This window comes from Larus michahellis, chromosome W, assembly GCF_964199755.1.
Source record: "Larus michahellis chromosome W, bLarMic1.1, whole genome shotgun sequence".
NCBI classification, from domain to species: Eukaryota; Metazoa; Chordata; class Aves; order Charadriiformes; family Laridae; genus Larus; species Larus michahellis.
In genome coordinates this window covers 13,389,614-13,406,720 of record NC_133929.1, presented here as the reverse complement: position 1 = coordinate 13,406,720, position 17,107 = coordinate 13,389,614, and the positions used below count along the sequence as shown (strand labels likewise).

General features: G+C 40.3%; 1 long non-coding RNA gene across 1 annotated transcript; it reads right to left on the bottom strand.

Annotated features, from left to right (window-relative positions):
* Nucleotides 1-7,443: 7,443 nt before the first annotated feature.
* LOC141735512 (uncharacterized) lies at nt 7,444-16,052 on the bottom strand. The gene is made up of 3 exons (XR_012584759.1): nt 15,695-16,052; nt 14,055-14,106; nt 7,444-7,717 (listed from the first exon to the last, which is right to left on the bottom strand). It is a non-coding gene; the product is annotated as an uncharacterized LOC141735512 (long non-coding RNA).
* Between the last annotated feature and the right edge of the window lie 1,055 nt (nt 16,053-17,107).

Sequence of the window (17,107 nt, the reverse complement as noted above, 5' to 3'; positions counted from 1 at the left end):
ATAAGTATTTTAGCTTTGTGTCTTATGATTTTCTAAAATGAAAACACCAGTGGAAAAATACCGTGCCCTCCAGTACCAGTGTACAGCAGGTACACTGAATGCAGCAGGGATTTTTCAGTCAGAGGACTGTGTGGTTCATCGGTGTACAGTCTGCTCTTTCACAATGGCACCATCTGTGAAGACACACAATCACCATTCAGCTCATCTTGGAGGACCTCAGCAATTTCTGCCCTGCTGCAAGCTCAGATGCAGTCTTTCAGCAAGTACCATCAGGAGAAATCCATCATTCAGAAAACTCAAGTAACCATTTATAACAATTTTCTACTGTCTTCTCAGGTTCTTGTTTTTGTTATTCCTGTTGCATTAGCAGGAAATCTGTGCATATGCCAGCTTGAAAGACTGAGAATAGACCTATCATGGACGGATCGAGAGAGCCATATGAAGCTTGAGAGCAACTGTCTCCCACCTTCATCCCAAAGGGAGAAAACAGGGAATATATTAACTGCTAGCAACCTTTAGTTAAAGGGCTCTGCTTTTCTAATCAGACTAGCCTGTAACAAATTGGGTAGTGCGTCCATCTGTGTATAATGCCTATATTTTTTTGGTGTGTAACTAGAATATAAAACAATAAAATAATTATAGGAAATAAATGAAGGGATATTTTCTGAGCAGCAATTTTTAAAGCTGTCACTAACTGTTGAAAATGCTTAGTGCATCCTTCCAGAAATAAATTGAACCATATTAATCATGTATATCATTGTTTGAGACATTAGCCTCTAAACCATAGATTTTCCAAAAGCTGAGAGAATAAACCCAGTGAAAAACCATTGCATATTTGCCTGGTTGCTATTTTTTTTCCTTAAGTATTTGTCTTAGACCACTGTCATCAACAGAATATTAGGCTAGATGGACCTTTGATCTGACCCTGCAAGGCACATCTTATCATCCTGAATTATTATTACTGACACTGGTTTACAGTGCTCTTGCTCTTATTATATTATAAGCGTTGTCCCCAGGCACTATGCAAACATACAACCACAGTTCTAGTGAATTTATACTCTCCATGGAAGTGTCAAGAAAACAGACAACATGAGTTAACGTTTTCATCCCTGTGGTCATTTCACAGAATCACAGAATGGTAGGGTTGTAAGGGACCTCTGGACATCATCTAGTCCAACCCCCCTGCCAGAGCAGGGTCACCTAGAGCAGGTTGCACAGGAATGCATCCAGGTGGGTTTTGAATGTCTCCAGAGACGGAGACTCCACCACCTCTCTGGGAAGCCTGTTCCAGTGCTCTGCCACCCTCAAAGTAAAGAAGATCCTCCTCATGTTTAGGTGGAACTTCCTATGTTCAAGTTTGTGCCCATTACCTCTTGTCCTGTTGCTGGGCACCACTAAAAAGAGCCAGGCCCCATCCTCCTGACACCCACCCTTTAAGTATTTATAAGCATTGATAAGATCCCCCCTCAGCTGTCTTCTTTCCAGACACCCAAATCCCTCAGCCTTTCTTCATAAGAGAGGTATTCCAGTCCCCTAATCATCTTGGTAGCCCTTTCTGCACCCTCTCCAGCAGTTCCCTGTCCTTCTTGAACCGGGGAGCCCAGAACTGGACACAGTACTCCAGATGCGGCCTCACCAGGGCAGAGTAGAGGGGGAGGATGACCTCCCTTGACCTGCTGGCTACACTCTTCTTGATGCACCCCAGGATGCCATTGGCCTTCTTGGCCACAAGGGCACATTGCTGCCTCATGGTCATCCTGTTGTCCACCAGGACTCCCAGGTCTCTTTCCACAGAGCTCCTCTCCAGCAGGTCAGCACCCAACCTTTGGTCCTTTTGGACCTTTTGGTCATGCAGCCTTTGGTGCATGGGGTTATTCCTCCCCAGGTGCAGCACTTGCCCTTATTGAATTTCATAAGGTTCCTCTCCGCCCAACTCTCCAACATGTCTAGGTCTCTCTGTACAGCGGCACAGCCTTCTGGTGTGTCAGCCACCCCTCCCAGCTTTGTGTCATCAGCAAACTTGCTGAGGGTGCACTCCATCCCCTCATCCAGGTCATTGATGAATATATTGAACAGGACTGGACTCACAACTGATCCCTGGGGAACACCACTCATCACTGACCTCCAACTAGACTCTGTGTCCCTAACCACGACCCTCTGAGCTCTGTCTTTCAACCAGTTTTCAATCCACCCCACTGTCCATTCATCCAGCCCACTCTTCCTAAGCTTCCCTATGAGGATGCTGTGGGAGACCATGTCGAAAGCCCTGCTGAAGTCTAGGTAGACCACATCCCCCGTCCTCCCCTCATCTATCCGTCCAGTCATGCCATCATAGAAGGCTATCAGATTAGTCAGGCATGATTTCCCCTTGGTGAATCCATGTTGGCTACTTCTGATAGCTTTCTTTTCCTCCACATGCCTTGAGATGAGGCCCAGAACGAGCTGTTCCATCATCTTTCCAGGGATGGAGGTGAGGCTGACCAGCCTGTAGTTTCCTGGGTCCTCCTTCTTGCCTTTTTTGAAGACTGGAGTGACATTGGCTTTCCTCCAGTCCTCAGGCACCTCGCCTGTTCTCCAGGACCTTTCAAAGATGATGGAGAGCGGCCCAGCAATGACTTCTGCCAGCTCCCTCAGCACTCTCGGGTGCATCCCATCAGGACCCATGGACTTGTGGATATCTAATTGACCTAATTGATCTCTAACTTGATCCTCCTCAACCAAGGGTAAGTCTTCCTCTTTCCCTGTTACTTTCTCCAAAGTCTGGGACTCCTGAGGGCTGGGCTGATCAGTAAAGACCGAAGCAAAGAAGGCATTCAGTAACTCCGCCTTCTCCGCATCCTCCATCACCATGACTCTTGCCTCATTTAACAGCAGGCCCACATTTTCTCTAGTTTTCCTTTTGCCTTCAATATACTTGTAGAAGCCCTTCCTGTTGACCTTGACATCCCTTGCCAGGTTTAACTCCAAGGAGGCTCTGGCTTTCCTTGTTTCATCTCTGCACACTCTGGCGGCATTCTTGTACTCTTCCCAAGTGGTCAGTCGTGCTGTAAACTTCCTTCTTCCACTTGAGCTTTTTCAGAAGCTCCCTGCTCAACCATGCAGGTCTCCTGCGTCCCTTGCCAGATTTCCTGCTCTTAGGGATGCACCGATCCTGAGCTTGGAGGAAGTGGTATTTGAATATCAACCACCTCTCCTGAGCCCCCCTGCCTTCCAGAGCCCTAGCCCATGGGATATCTCCAAGCAGTTTCTTGAAGAGGTCAAAGTTAGCCCTCCTGAAGTCCAAGTTTGTAATTTTACTTCTTGTTGTTTTGTGCATAGTACCCATGATCCTGAACTTTATCTTTTCACGATCACTACAACCTAGGGTGCCCCCAACTTTAATGTCCTCCACCAGTCCCTCTGTGTTTGTCAGTACCAGATCCAGTAGCGCTCCTCTCCCTCTTAATTGCTGTTGATAAAACACAGAGGCCTGGCTACTACCATGCAAAGGAGTTATATTTTTATTTGCTATCTGAGGTTCACGGGGAGAGGTGAAGGTGTAACAGGATCGATGGAGAGTGACATTGCTGAGGTTTCATTACAAGGCTCAGATTCACCCTGGCTAGTTTTAGGTGCTTACCGAAGTCAAACAATTTAGGAGACTACTCACTTGACCTTCCTCTATAGGCAAGTGGAGACAAGTCAGGAATTAATATGTTTCTCAGGCATAGTGGGATGCACTTCTTTTTCTGACAGATTATAGGGCAATTTTGGATGATTGCACCCCTAATTTGGATGCCTCAGTTATTACTTAGTGGGATGAATGGGGAGTCTTTAACAGAGTAGAGGTTGCTATATGAATAGGCAGAATGGAAACAGCTAACCCAGAGATGGTACTGGAGCAAAAATACAAAAACATAAGAATGAATCACATTGCTTTTTACTCTCTTTGAAGGAAAAAAGCTAACCTAATCTCTAATATAAAACCAAAACTATCAAGTTTTATAAAAAATTGAGATTATTTTAGTTTATTTAGTGGGTTGTTGGTTTTTGATTTTATACCACGATTATGAGATTATATTTTGTTGATGTTTTAAAAGTGTTTTTTAAGGTATAGTAATGAAAATAATGAAATCAAATATAGAACGCTTGTTGGGTTTTGCTTTCATTACAAATAGGCACTGACAAATCCATGACACATTATCATCCTTGATTGCTGTGATGGAACTCATTTTCATCTCCTGTTCCTCTAATTACATGGATATTGCATACTTTTTATGCATGATACATTTTCCACAGATTTAGAAAAAGGTTGGGAAGGCCAAAAAAATCCATTTATCAGTTTCTTTGCCCCACTCATAAAGGCTATATGTCATCTACCCAGTGATCAATCCTGGTTTAAGTGCCAGTTTTCTGTGCTATTGATATAACCAGAAAAGGAAGTATATGAAAAAAATATGGTTTTAGGTGTGTTTTTTCTCCCTTATCTCTTAAGAATGGAGATTTAGAGTGGTCTTGGCACTGGTCTGTTATTCTTTTTCCAGCCTTACCTTCCCTAATTTCAGATTTCAAAGCATGGATGAATGATACAACACCAGACTAAGTAGGAAAGACTAACTTTGAACAATAGCACCTCTTAAGCTATTCCCCATTCCTTGGGTTTTGTTGAAGATTTATTTTAATAGTCAGATGAGAGAAGTGAAAATCACCATCATTGCTGCAGAGGCATTAAAAGTAAATGGACAGTACTAAGAAATTACAAGTACAAGGATAAATTAGGTGCCACATACATGGGTTTTAGTTATTTGTTTCCTTTCATGATGGAAAATGGAGAGGTGGAGGGGAAATAAAAGTTCATGCGGTTAGTCTGTATTTAACTGTAATGGGTTTGCACTAGGTGGGTGCATTTTCATCTTTATAGGGTAACAAGTGATCTAGGTATTTTTCTCCTGACAACAGCACTAATGGTGAAATGTGCTCAGTGCATAAAGACTTCCATCCAGATGGTCAACACAAGCTCCAGTCACTTGTAAGCCCCTCTGGATGTTTGTTGAAAATCCTCGTAGAACTTCAGCAGTGATCGACCTCTGAGCTTTGAAACAAATGTGTTTCAGGATGTTGCTGTTGTTTTGGGTTTTATTTCTTAGTTACTCATTCATGCTAATTCTTGTAAGTCAGAAATTTGTATCATCAGGGAAAATTTATACAATTCGATTAAACAAAATGTTCAAGCCCCTTTCTGAAATAGAGGCTAACTGGGACCTTGGATATCCAGAATATACTTAGTTCAGTTATAGGTTAAAGCTGAAAATCTTGCTAGAATAAATGGAATAAATAGATACTGGGTACTGGAAAGTAAGTATTGAAACTCCTGTTTCCAACTTCAGTTGATTTAGTTCTGAAGTTGACTCCAGAAACAAAATCTTTCCAGATCGTGTGAAGTAAAGCTGTGTTATCTGCCATGATGCCAATGCTGGCAGACAGTGAAAGCACACGGATTCATCCTGACACTTCAGTATGTCTAGTAACTGCCCTGCAACATAGAAAAGACTCTTGTGCTGGGGAATGCCTCACTCAGGAATCCCACTGTCAAACTTCACATTCAAGAAAGTACAAGCCTTTTAAACTTTAGAAATGAAACTCAGTTCTGTAGATTTTTTGAGTTAAAATTAAAGGGTGATCTTGAGAAGAGCACAGAGCAATAAGAGTTTCCTGCAGCATTCACAGCACAATAGCAAGCCAGAAAAAGAAGCTGGCAAGATATGTCCTGAAGAGTGCCATGCCATGAGCTCATTCTGGTCTGATCTACATGCAGTGTATTTTCAACAGAAAACATTCACAAATAAATAAAGCACCAATCTGTCCCTCTTAAAGATCCATTTGTATTACTGTGAGACTTCTTTCCCCTTTTCCTCAGACTTGTTTATTACACCCACTAGTTACATCATTGTCCTGCTTTGAGGTAAAAAAGAACCAACTTTCTGTTCAGTAATTTTACTTCTTAGCTAGGCCTCTTCTAACTCTCTGAAATTAACAGCATATTGCGCAGAAAACTGTTCATTCTCAGAGCGATAAGACTTATGTTTATAGTTCATGCCAAGGAATGGTACACAGAGAGGCTCTTGCTTAGACTTCTTGCTATAACAACCAAGGTCAGCTAATTTTGTTATTTGCCCCATTGGAGGGTCATAAACGGAAAAGTGTAGAGGGGTCCCACCTACAGGGAGGAGTGGACAGGACGGGTGACCCACAATTGACCAACAGGGGTATTCTATCCCATCTGCCTCATGCTCAGTATAAAAGCTGAGGGATCAAAGGGTCAGCCCTCTTTCTTCAATGGCCGATGTCCAAGGAGGACCCTGTCTGTTCATCTGCCTTTGATCCCGATCTGTGTGTTCCTGACTCCAGCTCTGGAGTCCAGTTCCCATCTGTTGCTGATTCCAGTCTGGGACTTCCCCAGTGCCTGCTGGTGATGTCATCCTGGGAGCTTGATATGGTTTTGTATATACTGTATCTATTTCATTATTTCCTTTTTATTTTATTCTTAATATTTCATTAAAGTAGTTCAGTTTCTTCTAATCTCATACATCTCTTTATCTCTCCTCCTCTTTTCTGTGTATGGGGGGGGGGGGGAGCATCTGTCATCCGTCATTGGCCAATTTGGCCAAAACTGCGACAATCATCTATTAAATTAACCCCCAATCTACTTCTTAAAATCCTATGTAACCTTGAGTAAAGTTATCACAGATGATAAAGGCATCACAGACAACTAATCCAACTTCATTTCAGTCCCTGCAATGCTTTTATCTTTGTAATTTGTTCTGGTGCTGAGGATGAATAAAAAAGGAGCTTTACAAATCACCTGAGTAAAGTTATGCATATCGCTTGTATGCAAAACTGGGGACTAAATTTTGCATACTCTTCAGAAGAGGGACTGTCTCTAGCTAGGGATGAAATTTTCAGTGAACTTGATAGAATTATTGTACTCATTTTGCCAGAGTCAAGATTTAATTCAGTGCTTTGTGGCTTGCATAATGTTTAGTTCACTGGGGCCCCTACACACTGGTAAAATATTGTCAATTAATAATAGTGAATTTGTTTATTTTCTTTTTCTGAAGCTATGAAATGGAACCTTTAAATAATTGACTGCCACTCTGTATTTTCTGTGTTTTTAATTATGACAGTAAGAGTATTAACTATAAATTAACACATTTCAGAATGAAAGTACCAAAGCTTATTTAGCTTTACAAAGAAAAAAATCTTATCTCTATTTTCTTATTAGTAAAGACCTAGGTACCGATGCACAGACTTTATAATGACAATTGTTCAGATAGCGGTGCAAAATTTTCTTTGAGGAATATTTTAATGAAGACATTCATATTGAAGTAGTTATTGGGTTCGCAGTCATTTTTTATATCAGGACATATGGATGACCACTAGACATTGACAAAAATGTTCAGTGATCCCAGAGTTTCATGAGTTAGATATAAATGTATGCATGTTTGAAAATTCATGCCCCAAAAATTCCTGATACAAGAGCTCCTCCTTATTAATCTCTGGAAACAACAGATGAATAAGTTTTTCAATGACAACAGGATGTGGCTTTGTGAATGAAGATTATGACAGTGAAATGCTATATTGACAGTGAAATAGAAGCAATGTTGTTTCTTTTCCCAGCAGTAATGATTTGTTTGACCTCTGTTGAGTTCCATTGTGTTTCTGTACTTCGGATCCCCACCTATAAAGACAGATTCAAAATTCTTGGTGAGTAGACAAGCAAATGATTATCATTGCAATGAGTAACAAATCCAGTTATTTCTGAAGTGGCATATAAAGCAATTTTATTCTTAAACTTTTTCAGAAATTTAAATAATGTGTAATTGCAGGTATTAAATGTGAGGGAACAAGGTTTTTAATGCTTTGTAGCAAATGCCCTGAGAATCTCAGTCCTGTGTTGTGAATTCCTCTAATACAGAAATATCCTTTGGAGGTATGCTGGAGGATTTTTTAGTTCTTGAAGAAGGAAGGGTGAGTAGCTTCTTCCATGTTGAAGAAAATGTAAAGCCTGATGAGCTGAATTAGGTACATATCATTTGACTGAGTTGAAAGAAAATATACAATTGTGCAATTAAAGAGATTTAGCAAGAGATTCATAGGGGGTATGATTGGCAATGATGGGATGAAATCAAGGAAACAAAAATGTGTTAAAATATTACAGCATGCACCTTACTGTGAGATATATTAGGTTATGGAAATATTTACTGCTGGAATGGATAAACCTCTGGGTCTACCAAGCAATGAATAATGAGGTCGATGCTGAGCCTGAACATTGGGTGTGAGCAATATGACCTCAGAGCTCTTTTCTGATTCTCCATCTGTACATTCCCTTTAGCAAGCAACGAGGTCCTGCAAGGGCCAGATATGCACAACAGAAGAAAAAATAAAAGCTTAACTATGTTTTTTCTTTTAAAAGACTTAGGGAACTGCAGAGGCATAACCAATGGACAAGAAAACTGAAATAAAATACTGAAACATAACTTGGTATAGAAATATACTTCAGAGGGGGCATTTAGTGATTATCCAAAGACTGGATGACTAGAAGTCATGCAACTGGATCAGAAGATCCAACATCTTCTGCACATCTCCTTAACACAAAGGAGTAAAGACTGTTCCCTCACCTCTGTCTAATTCTGCAACATGTTTTTTTCATTCAATTTTCTGTAATAATTGATTAATTACTTATTTATCAAAAAGTCAATATTTGATATTTATAAAAAATTACTAACAGTTCCAGTGAAAAATAAAATTATTTACCTTCTACTGAGGAAATTAAATAGAAAGGTAACTCATAAGGTATCATTGAAGCTGATGATAGTTTTATTTTCCATCATCATCATAAAAATAATCAAGATAATAAAATAGTAAAAGCATTAATCACTTGGTTTTTCATTGTATTTTACAATAGTATGGAATTAGAGGAGCTGTAAATGTAGAGGAGATGTAAAATGTAATTTCAAGCCTGGATTATGAACCCAAGCTTGCAGGGAAAAATCGTCTTCAAAGTAGATCTCAGCTTTGTTATAGGATCAGATTATTTCTGAGACAGGGTCAGCATACATAATGAGCAATAAGGAGTGAAGTATGGCATATCCTGGAGAGTGGGCTATGTCTTTTTATAGTACAGCCCTGACCAAGTTGTGTACAGTTGTTTATATACACTTTGTATAGAGAATCAGTGAACAGCTTCTACAGAAAAATAATTTAAGATGCCATTGCAACAGCAGAAGACTGCCCATTTCATGGTTTGCATCAGTCTTGGTTTTCATTGAGGGCAATAGCAGACAAAGGCATACCAAGCCTTGCAAGATCACCCTTTTAGAGAAATTAAAGACTAAGGGGAATCTTTCTAAATCTGGGAGCATAAATCAAATACCCACATTAAAAATCAACCATCTAACTTGAGAGACCGAAAATCTGTTTCTCCCTCACTGTCTGGGATGCTTGAGCTTTTCTGCCATGCTGTTTTATTAACAAAAAGTAAGATGGAAAGCACACCTAAATGTAGGTAAGAGATATGTGTTATTCATGCTGAGAATGCAGTTTCTCATGATCAGGATGTATTTTTTAAATAATAATAATAATAGTAATAACAAAAATAATAATTATTACTAATATTAATTATCATCATCATCATTATTGCAGCCCTCCTCTGTGTGTTTTCCTGAAACTCTGATGTGACATCAAAGTAGGGTACTCCTGTAACTGAAATGTTTTACCTAATTCCACTCAACTGGCTATTCTCAGCATCACAGCAGATAATGCCATGAGCATGTAATTGTTGATGATTTGGTTAAGAAAAATCTTTATTATGGTTAGAGGTGCCTTTATTAGAAAAGTTTTTTAGAAAAAATGGAGATGCCATTACTTAGAAATGTAGTTCTGAGTAACATCTTGTATGGGAAAGTCAGTAAAAAAAGTGAAATAGTCCAGAAGTCAACCCCTACCTGCACATTAATCAAGACATCATTAGACTCTTATTCTCAAAAAGTTTTTACTGCTTTTGCCTCACCTAAAGTACTCTGCTCTTACGCCAGTACATACAGTGTCATCAAATTAAAATGACTCATTATTCATTTGTCTTTGCTTATTGTAAGAACCTACCATGGTTTGTTTCAGGGCAGCTTTAGACTGAGGTGGATATATATTAAAAAGCTAGCAGTATGAAAAGAGAGTATTGCTCAATTTGCAGGTATATGAAAAAATGAGAACTGATGTCTGAGCCCTAACTGAGCTCACAAGGCCTGAAGTGAAGTTGCTTGTCCTGAAGGCCTAGATGGCTGAAAGGCTATTTAAGTTATTATTTATTTTTTGTTGTATGTTTTATGATTACAGCATTGGCAGTAAATAAACACATTGAAGAAGAAAACACTACTTAACAAGGAGTAGATTAGATTAAATGTGACTGTTCCAGACCTGTACAAGAAGCACTGGCCCATTAAATTAATGTGTAGAGCTACTTCTTAATGTGTTGGCCAAGTGATCAATTTCTGAAAGTACCAAATAATTTAAAAATAGCCCTGTCTGACCTGAACCAGTACTGCCATCAGACCAGCCATTTTTCAGGTACCTATTTCTTCCCTTAATCAATCAGTTCTGACATTTTTCCTTTTACTCCTTTCTTTCTCTCTCTCTCTTCTTTAAACCTCCTTTTGTAGAATTACATGGCCAGCCAACCTCCATAGATAAAATTCTTACGCTCCTTTTAATATTCCATTAGCTTTGTAGCCCATTAACGCGTGTGAGTGGTTGTAAAGATAGAATCAATACAGCAGATACTGCACGACTCTGGAAACTAGGACCCTGGGAGTCTGTTCATGGTGTTGGCATTGCTTTGCTTTGCAACCTTGAGCCAGCCACTTAACCTCTTGGTGCCTGAGTTTATTCAGCTGTAAGCAAATGTAACAGCATTTGCATACTGCACAAAGGTCTTGAGAAATGTAATTTGTAAACTTTAGGCGATGCACATCTATTCATGTCTGCTCGGATTTGTAATTCCCTTATAGGAGTCAAGTAAAAATCTGAGGTCACTTTAGAAAATATTGCTTTTAATATTTGCTGTCTGCTTTGAGATCTTTGAATAAAACAGGTTTTGTCAGGGCCGTGTTGAATCCAGGGAAGACAGACTGAGATCTTGTTCTTCTGTTATAAAAAGGCCATAACTGAATTAGAAAAAAGAGAAAATTATGAGGAGTGGTGGAAAAGATATATATCTTTTTGGATTATGTTTGTTTACATGGTAGAATTCATAGTTACTTGAAGTTCCTAAGACAAGATTTTAAACAGCTACAGAATACAAGTAGATATGTATATACAAATCATAAATATCCCTTGTTATCCTAAGAAACAGCAACAAAAATTTGGAAGGGATCTAAAGATTCATATGTTCAGTGAGTAAGCTAGTCTCTAACATTAGGAATCACAATGTGGGCAAGCGACCACGTGGGAAAATGTTGAATCAAATAAAAAACACCAGTTTTGAGGGATTTATGGGTCTTAGCCAATATAATAATTACTGTGCTATTAGCATGTTCTAATCTATGCTTATATTGAAAATGCAGATGAGCCCCATTAGGTTCAACCTGAACCATTTGCAGGACTGTGCGCTGGAAGGGATTTCCCTGCACAGCTTTCTTACAGGTCTATGTACCACCAGAGCATCTTCCTCATTTTGTCTGAGACAGACCTCATGCAATCAGGGTATCCACTGATGATTGTATACACTTCCATAATCTTTAAGTATTTTCTCATCAGTGGTTCAAATATATAATCCTGGTTCAGCAGGTTTCTGAGAAAACAAGCAAGGCAAGTAACAGGTTTGGGGTTTTTTTTGCAATTCACCTCTCTAATAGAAAGAATAATTCACTTCTGTTCAGAAGTGCTAAAAAGGTTAAAGTCAAAGGACTGTAAAATTTTACTCTGAGAAAGATTTGAAGGATTTTATTTGGAGAAATATGACATCTATGAAACTAGAAAAAAAGAGAACTTTTCTTGAAGGGTATCACAGAATAGCTCAGGTTGGAAGGGACCTTAAAGATCATCTAGTTCCAACCCTCCTGCCATGGGCAGGGACACCTTCCACTAGACCAGGCTGCTCTAAGCCTCATCCAGCCTGGCCTTGAACACTTCCAGGGATGGGGCATCCACAACTTCCCTGGGCAACCTGTTCCAGTGCCTCTCCAGCCTCACAGTAAAGAATTTCTTCCTAATATCTAATCTAAATCTCCCCTCTTTCAGTTTGAAGCCGTTACCTCATGTCCTATCATTACAGTCCCTCCCCATCCTTCCTGTAGGCCCCCTTGAGGTACTGGAAGCCTGCTATAAGGTCTCCTCGGGGCCTTCTCTTCTCCAGGTTGAACAACCCCAACTCTCTCAGCCTGTCTTCATAGGAGAGGTGCTCCAGCCCTTTGATCATCTTCGTGGCCCTCCTCTGGACCCGTTCCAACAGATCCATGTCCTTCTTATCTTGGGGGTCCTGAGCTGGATCCAGTACTCTAGGTGGGGGGTCTCACGAGAGCGGAGTAGAGGGGCAGAATCACCTCCCTCGACCTGCTGGCCACGCTTCTTTTGATGCAACCCAGGATGCAATTGGCTTTCTGGGCTTGCAAGTGCACATTGCCGGCTCATGTTGAGCTTCTCGTCCACCAGCACCCCCAAGTCCTTCTCCTCAGGGCTGCTCTCCAGCCATTCTCCACCCAGCCTGTATTTGTGCTTGGGATTGTCCCGACCCATGTGCAGGACCTTGCCCTTGGCCTTGTTGAACTTCGTAAGGTTTGCACAGGCCCACCTCTCAAGCCTGTCCAGGTCCCTCTGGATGGCATCCCTTCCCTCCAGTGTGTCGACCATGCCACACAGCTTGGTGTCATTGGCAAACTTGCTGAGGGTGCACTCAGTCCCACTGTCCATGTTGCCAACAAAGATGTTAAACAGCACTGGTCTCAATACCAGCCCCTGAGGAACGCCACTTGTCACTGGTTTCCACTTGAACATCGAGCCATTGACCATGACTCTTCGAATGCGACCATCCAGCCAGTTCCTTATCCACCGAGTGGTCCATCCATCAAATCCATGTCTTTCCAATTTAGAGACAAGGATGTCATGCTGGACAGTGTCAAATGCTTTGCACAAGTCCAGGTAGATGATGTCTGTTGCTCTCCCCTTATCTACCAATGCTGTGGCAACATCATAGAAGGCCACCAAATTTATCAGGCACGATTTACCCTTGGTGAAGCCATGTTGGCTATCACCAATCACCTCCTTATTTTCCATGTGCCTAAGCAGAGATTCCAGGAGGATCTGCTCCATGATCTTGGCAGGCACAGAGGTGAGACTGACCAGCCTGTAGTTCCCTGGGTCTTCCTTTTTTCCCTTTTTGAAAATGGGGGTTATGTTTCCCCTTTTCCAGTCAGCAGGAACTTCACCAGACTGCCACGACTTTTCAAATATAATGAAAAGCAGCTTAGCAAATTCATCCTCCAGCTCCCTCAGGACCCGTGGATGGATTTCATCCGGTCCCATGGACTTATGTACCTTCAGGATCCTCAGATGGTCTTGAACCTGATCTTCTCCTCCAGTGGGCGGTTCTTCATTCTCATAGACCCTGCCTTTGCATCCTGCAACTTGGGTGGTGTGGTCAGAGCCCTTGCCGGTGAAGATCCAGGTGAAAAAGTCATTCAGCACCTCAGCCTTCTCCATATCCTGGGTGACCATGTCGCCTGTCCCCTTCCGGAGAGGGCCCACACCTTCCCTAGTCTTCCCTTTATCTCTGACATACTTTTATATGCTTTTCTTGTTATCCTTGATGCCCCTAGCCAGACTTAATTCTATCTGGGCTTTAGCTTGCCTAACCTGGTTCCTGGTCGCTCGGACAGTTTCTCTGTATTCCACCCAGTCTTCCTGTCCTTGCTTCCACCCTCTGTAGGCCTCCTTTTTGCTTTTGAGTTTGTCTATAGACTCATGTTATTTCAAGTCTCAAGATCATAATTAAGCTCAGATTCTCCAGTTGCAGAACTACTTACCTCTTGCTTTCTGTTGCAGCTGGACAACTGGCATGCACTTGGTGACTTATATCTGTCAGGGAAACATAAGCATATGAGAAGGAACAGTTAAGAAATTAACTCTTTCTGTACAGATGCTGTAGCCTGAAATGTCTGAAACCACATGAAGAGGGAATGCTGAGCCCACACTCGGGCATAGCAAAGACTTTGTGGATGAATAACTGAAGAGGGTGAACATGGACTAGGAGATCAGTTGACTGAGGAATTGTGACTGTAGCAGTTGTTCAGTAGCTTATGGTTGCCAGCTGTTTCTCTTTGGTCAGATTAGCTATCTTTGATATGAGTTAAATTTATTGAGAGAAGAAACACTTTCTTTTTCTTTTTTTCCCCACTTTTTCTAGTGGTTTCTTTCAGTTTCTGTCTATGGCTGCCCAATACTTCCATTTCAAAGAGGGATGAGAGTTTGTGCTCTGCCATATCCATTATTTTTCACTTTGATGGTTGCTAAGCAGTCCCTTGTTGCTAAGTAGGATATGAGCACTTAATTTACTACATTCTTTTTTCTCATAACAGATTTTGGAAATTGCAGATCCTGTTTAATCAATGTGTAAATGCATGCTTTTGATGTATTTTTCCTAAGAGCAATATTTTGATCATTCTTAATGATACTTAATGAAGTCACCACATGATTTCTGATTGTACCTAATTGAAGCACGAGACTTGCATTTCAATGCTATCATCTTACAGCTTTATGTCTATCAGATGAAACTTTACAAGGACCCAAATAAATTAGGAAATAAACTCAATTGTTGCATTTCTTGGAACAAAGTTGCTCAGAAAAATATATATAATTTTTCAAATTAATTGTAGGGTAAAAGGTATCTCTCATATTGCAAATATGAGGTAGAAGAGGCACAAGAAATTGAGATGATGAGAAGGCTGGTTTATTATTGTGTAGTGTGTAATTACATAAAATGAACTAAAGCTGTTGGACTAGTTCCTTAAGAATAGATACCCACATAAAGCTATCAGAACAGATAATTACTTAAATTTTAATGAATGTCTCCTTTTTTAATGCTGACAATAGGTTGGCATTGTACAGGCACAAACATCAAGACAGATCCTGATCTAAATCCCTTGTAAAGTAAAATACAGATTCTGCAAATATTTACTCTTAAAAAGCAGTCACGTAATCTGGGTTAAGTCACCAGATCTATCTGAAAAGTTTTTTGGGATCTTCCTCATCTGGTGAATTGGGTGCCCAGTTTAACACTGGTAAGGAGAGTAAAAGAATACTGTTGGTCTAATTGAGAAAATTAAAATTGTATACCCCTGCCCTAAAAACCAACTTATAGAAATGCAAAGTCAGATATTTACCAGCAGAGCAAGGTCCTGTAAATACCTTCCCACACTTCCCATCTTCCAGTTACACAACTGATTGTCACTCTTAAGAAAATTCAAATGGTACATGGTATTACCTTCAACTCTTCTGATATGTACCCATGTCTGGGAGACCCCGTATGAGATCATTTATACTTTGTTGTACAAATAAGCCACAAGTGTTGGCTTATTTGTAAGTGTTGTGGGAAGAAACAGTTTGATGCCTACATCTCTATTACATCAGTGATCAAAGCGTCAGTGGCAGAACTCTTTCTCCTTACCTCCATATCGTCACTATATCTACATCTATTCATTCATGTTCCCGTTATTTGTTCGTTTTGCTTTTTTTTCTTCTCTCCTAGAAACAAGAGAGTTATTCAATTAAAAAGGTGGTTTACCTGAATTAAATAAAGAGTAAAAAGAGTAAATATTTAGCATAAGAAAGAAAAAAAGAAGAAAAAGAAAAAAAGAAAAAAAAGAATAAATTAATTAAATTGTAAGTGCAAATATGTCAGGATCATTTTTGCATGTTTTTAAGAGACAGTCAATGGACTTCACAGGCTACCTGAGACAGCCTGAAGAATAAATAAAATGTCCTAGGTAAAGAAAAGCATTGTAAGGGTTTTTAATGAAAGTGCTGTCGGCTGTGTAAGAGGAAGTGGTAAAAAGAGAGCAGTTAAATATATGGATGCTCTTAAATCCTGTAAGTAAGTGACTTCTGACTCACAGTCCAAGTCAATGGACTTGCAAAGTTACTTATGATCTAGCCATGTGGCAAATATCAGCATTGAATAACACCGCATTTTAAGTGCTCTGTTGGCAGAATGAGTCAGAGCTCTTAGTTGGGTTGTGAGAGGGTTGATGCAAGGCATGGAGAGAGTATGGTATTCAAAAGCCATCAGGAGTCAAGAGGAGCTGCTGCCTGCTAACCTCATAGTCAGAGCATGCTTGTGGGTCAGCTTAATGAAGCAGAAACTGGAAGTTTGCTGCAAGACATTTCTAGATCTTTCTCCTTCTTCAGTTCCTAAAGAATTTTATTTTTTGAGTAGGACATAGAATAGCATTAGTGGAAGAGATAGGAGATATCTACCTCAGGCTATATGCTAACTGAAAGATACGAAGTAGAATGGGTGTCCTTGTCCATCCAAACCCATCTCTGCTGCCATTGGCACAATGGCATATAACCATTGCTGTAAATTTAGAGCAATCATTTTAAAACTAGTTACTACTTTTCCCCCACTGTTGTCATATGTTATAGTTGAATTTAAAATAAATCAAGTCCGAAATAGATTCAATAAATATTTATTGAGGTAGGAAGGCAAAAGCAGCGCTGGGCGGCCGGGGAGTCGCAGCTCCACCAAAGGCTCGCAAATTCAAGCAAGCTGAGCAGCTCTTTTTATCTTCACGGAGGTCGGGTTTCGACATCTTCGGTACGCCCCTCCGTAGCTTCTTGCTTGAGGTAGTTTAGATAAAATGTTGGTCACAGAATCAGCTCAAAACAATACATTCTGATAACATTGTGGTTAAGCTTTTTGTCAAACAAGAGTTCCCATTTTGGTGTAGCAAGATAATATTGTGGACATGTCTCTTCTGGTAAAACAGGGAGTTCTCAAGACTGCCACAATGGGTTCGTTCTCAAAACAATACATTCTGATAACATTGTGGTTAAGCTTTTTGTCAAACAAGAGTTCCCA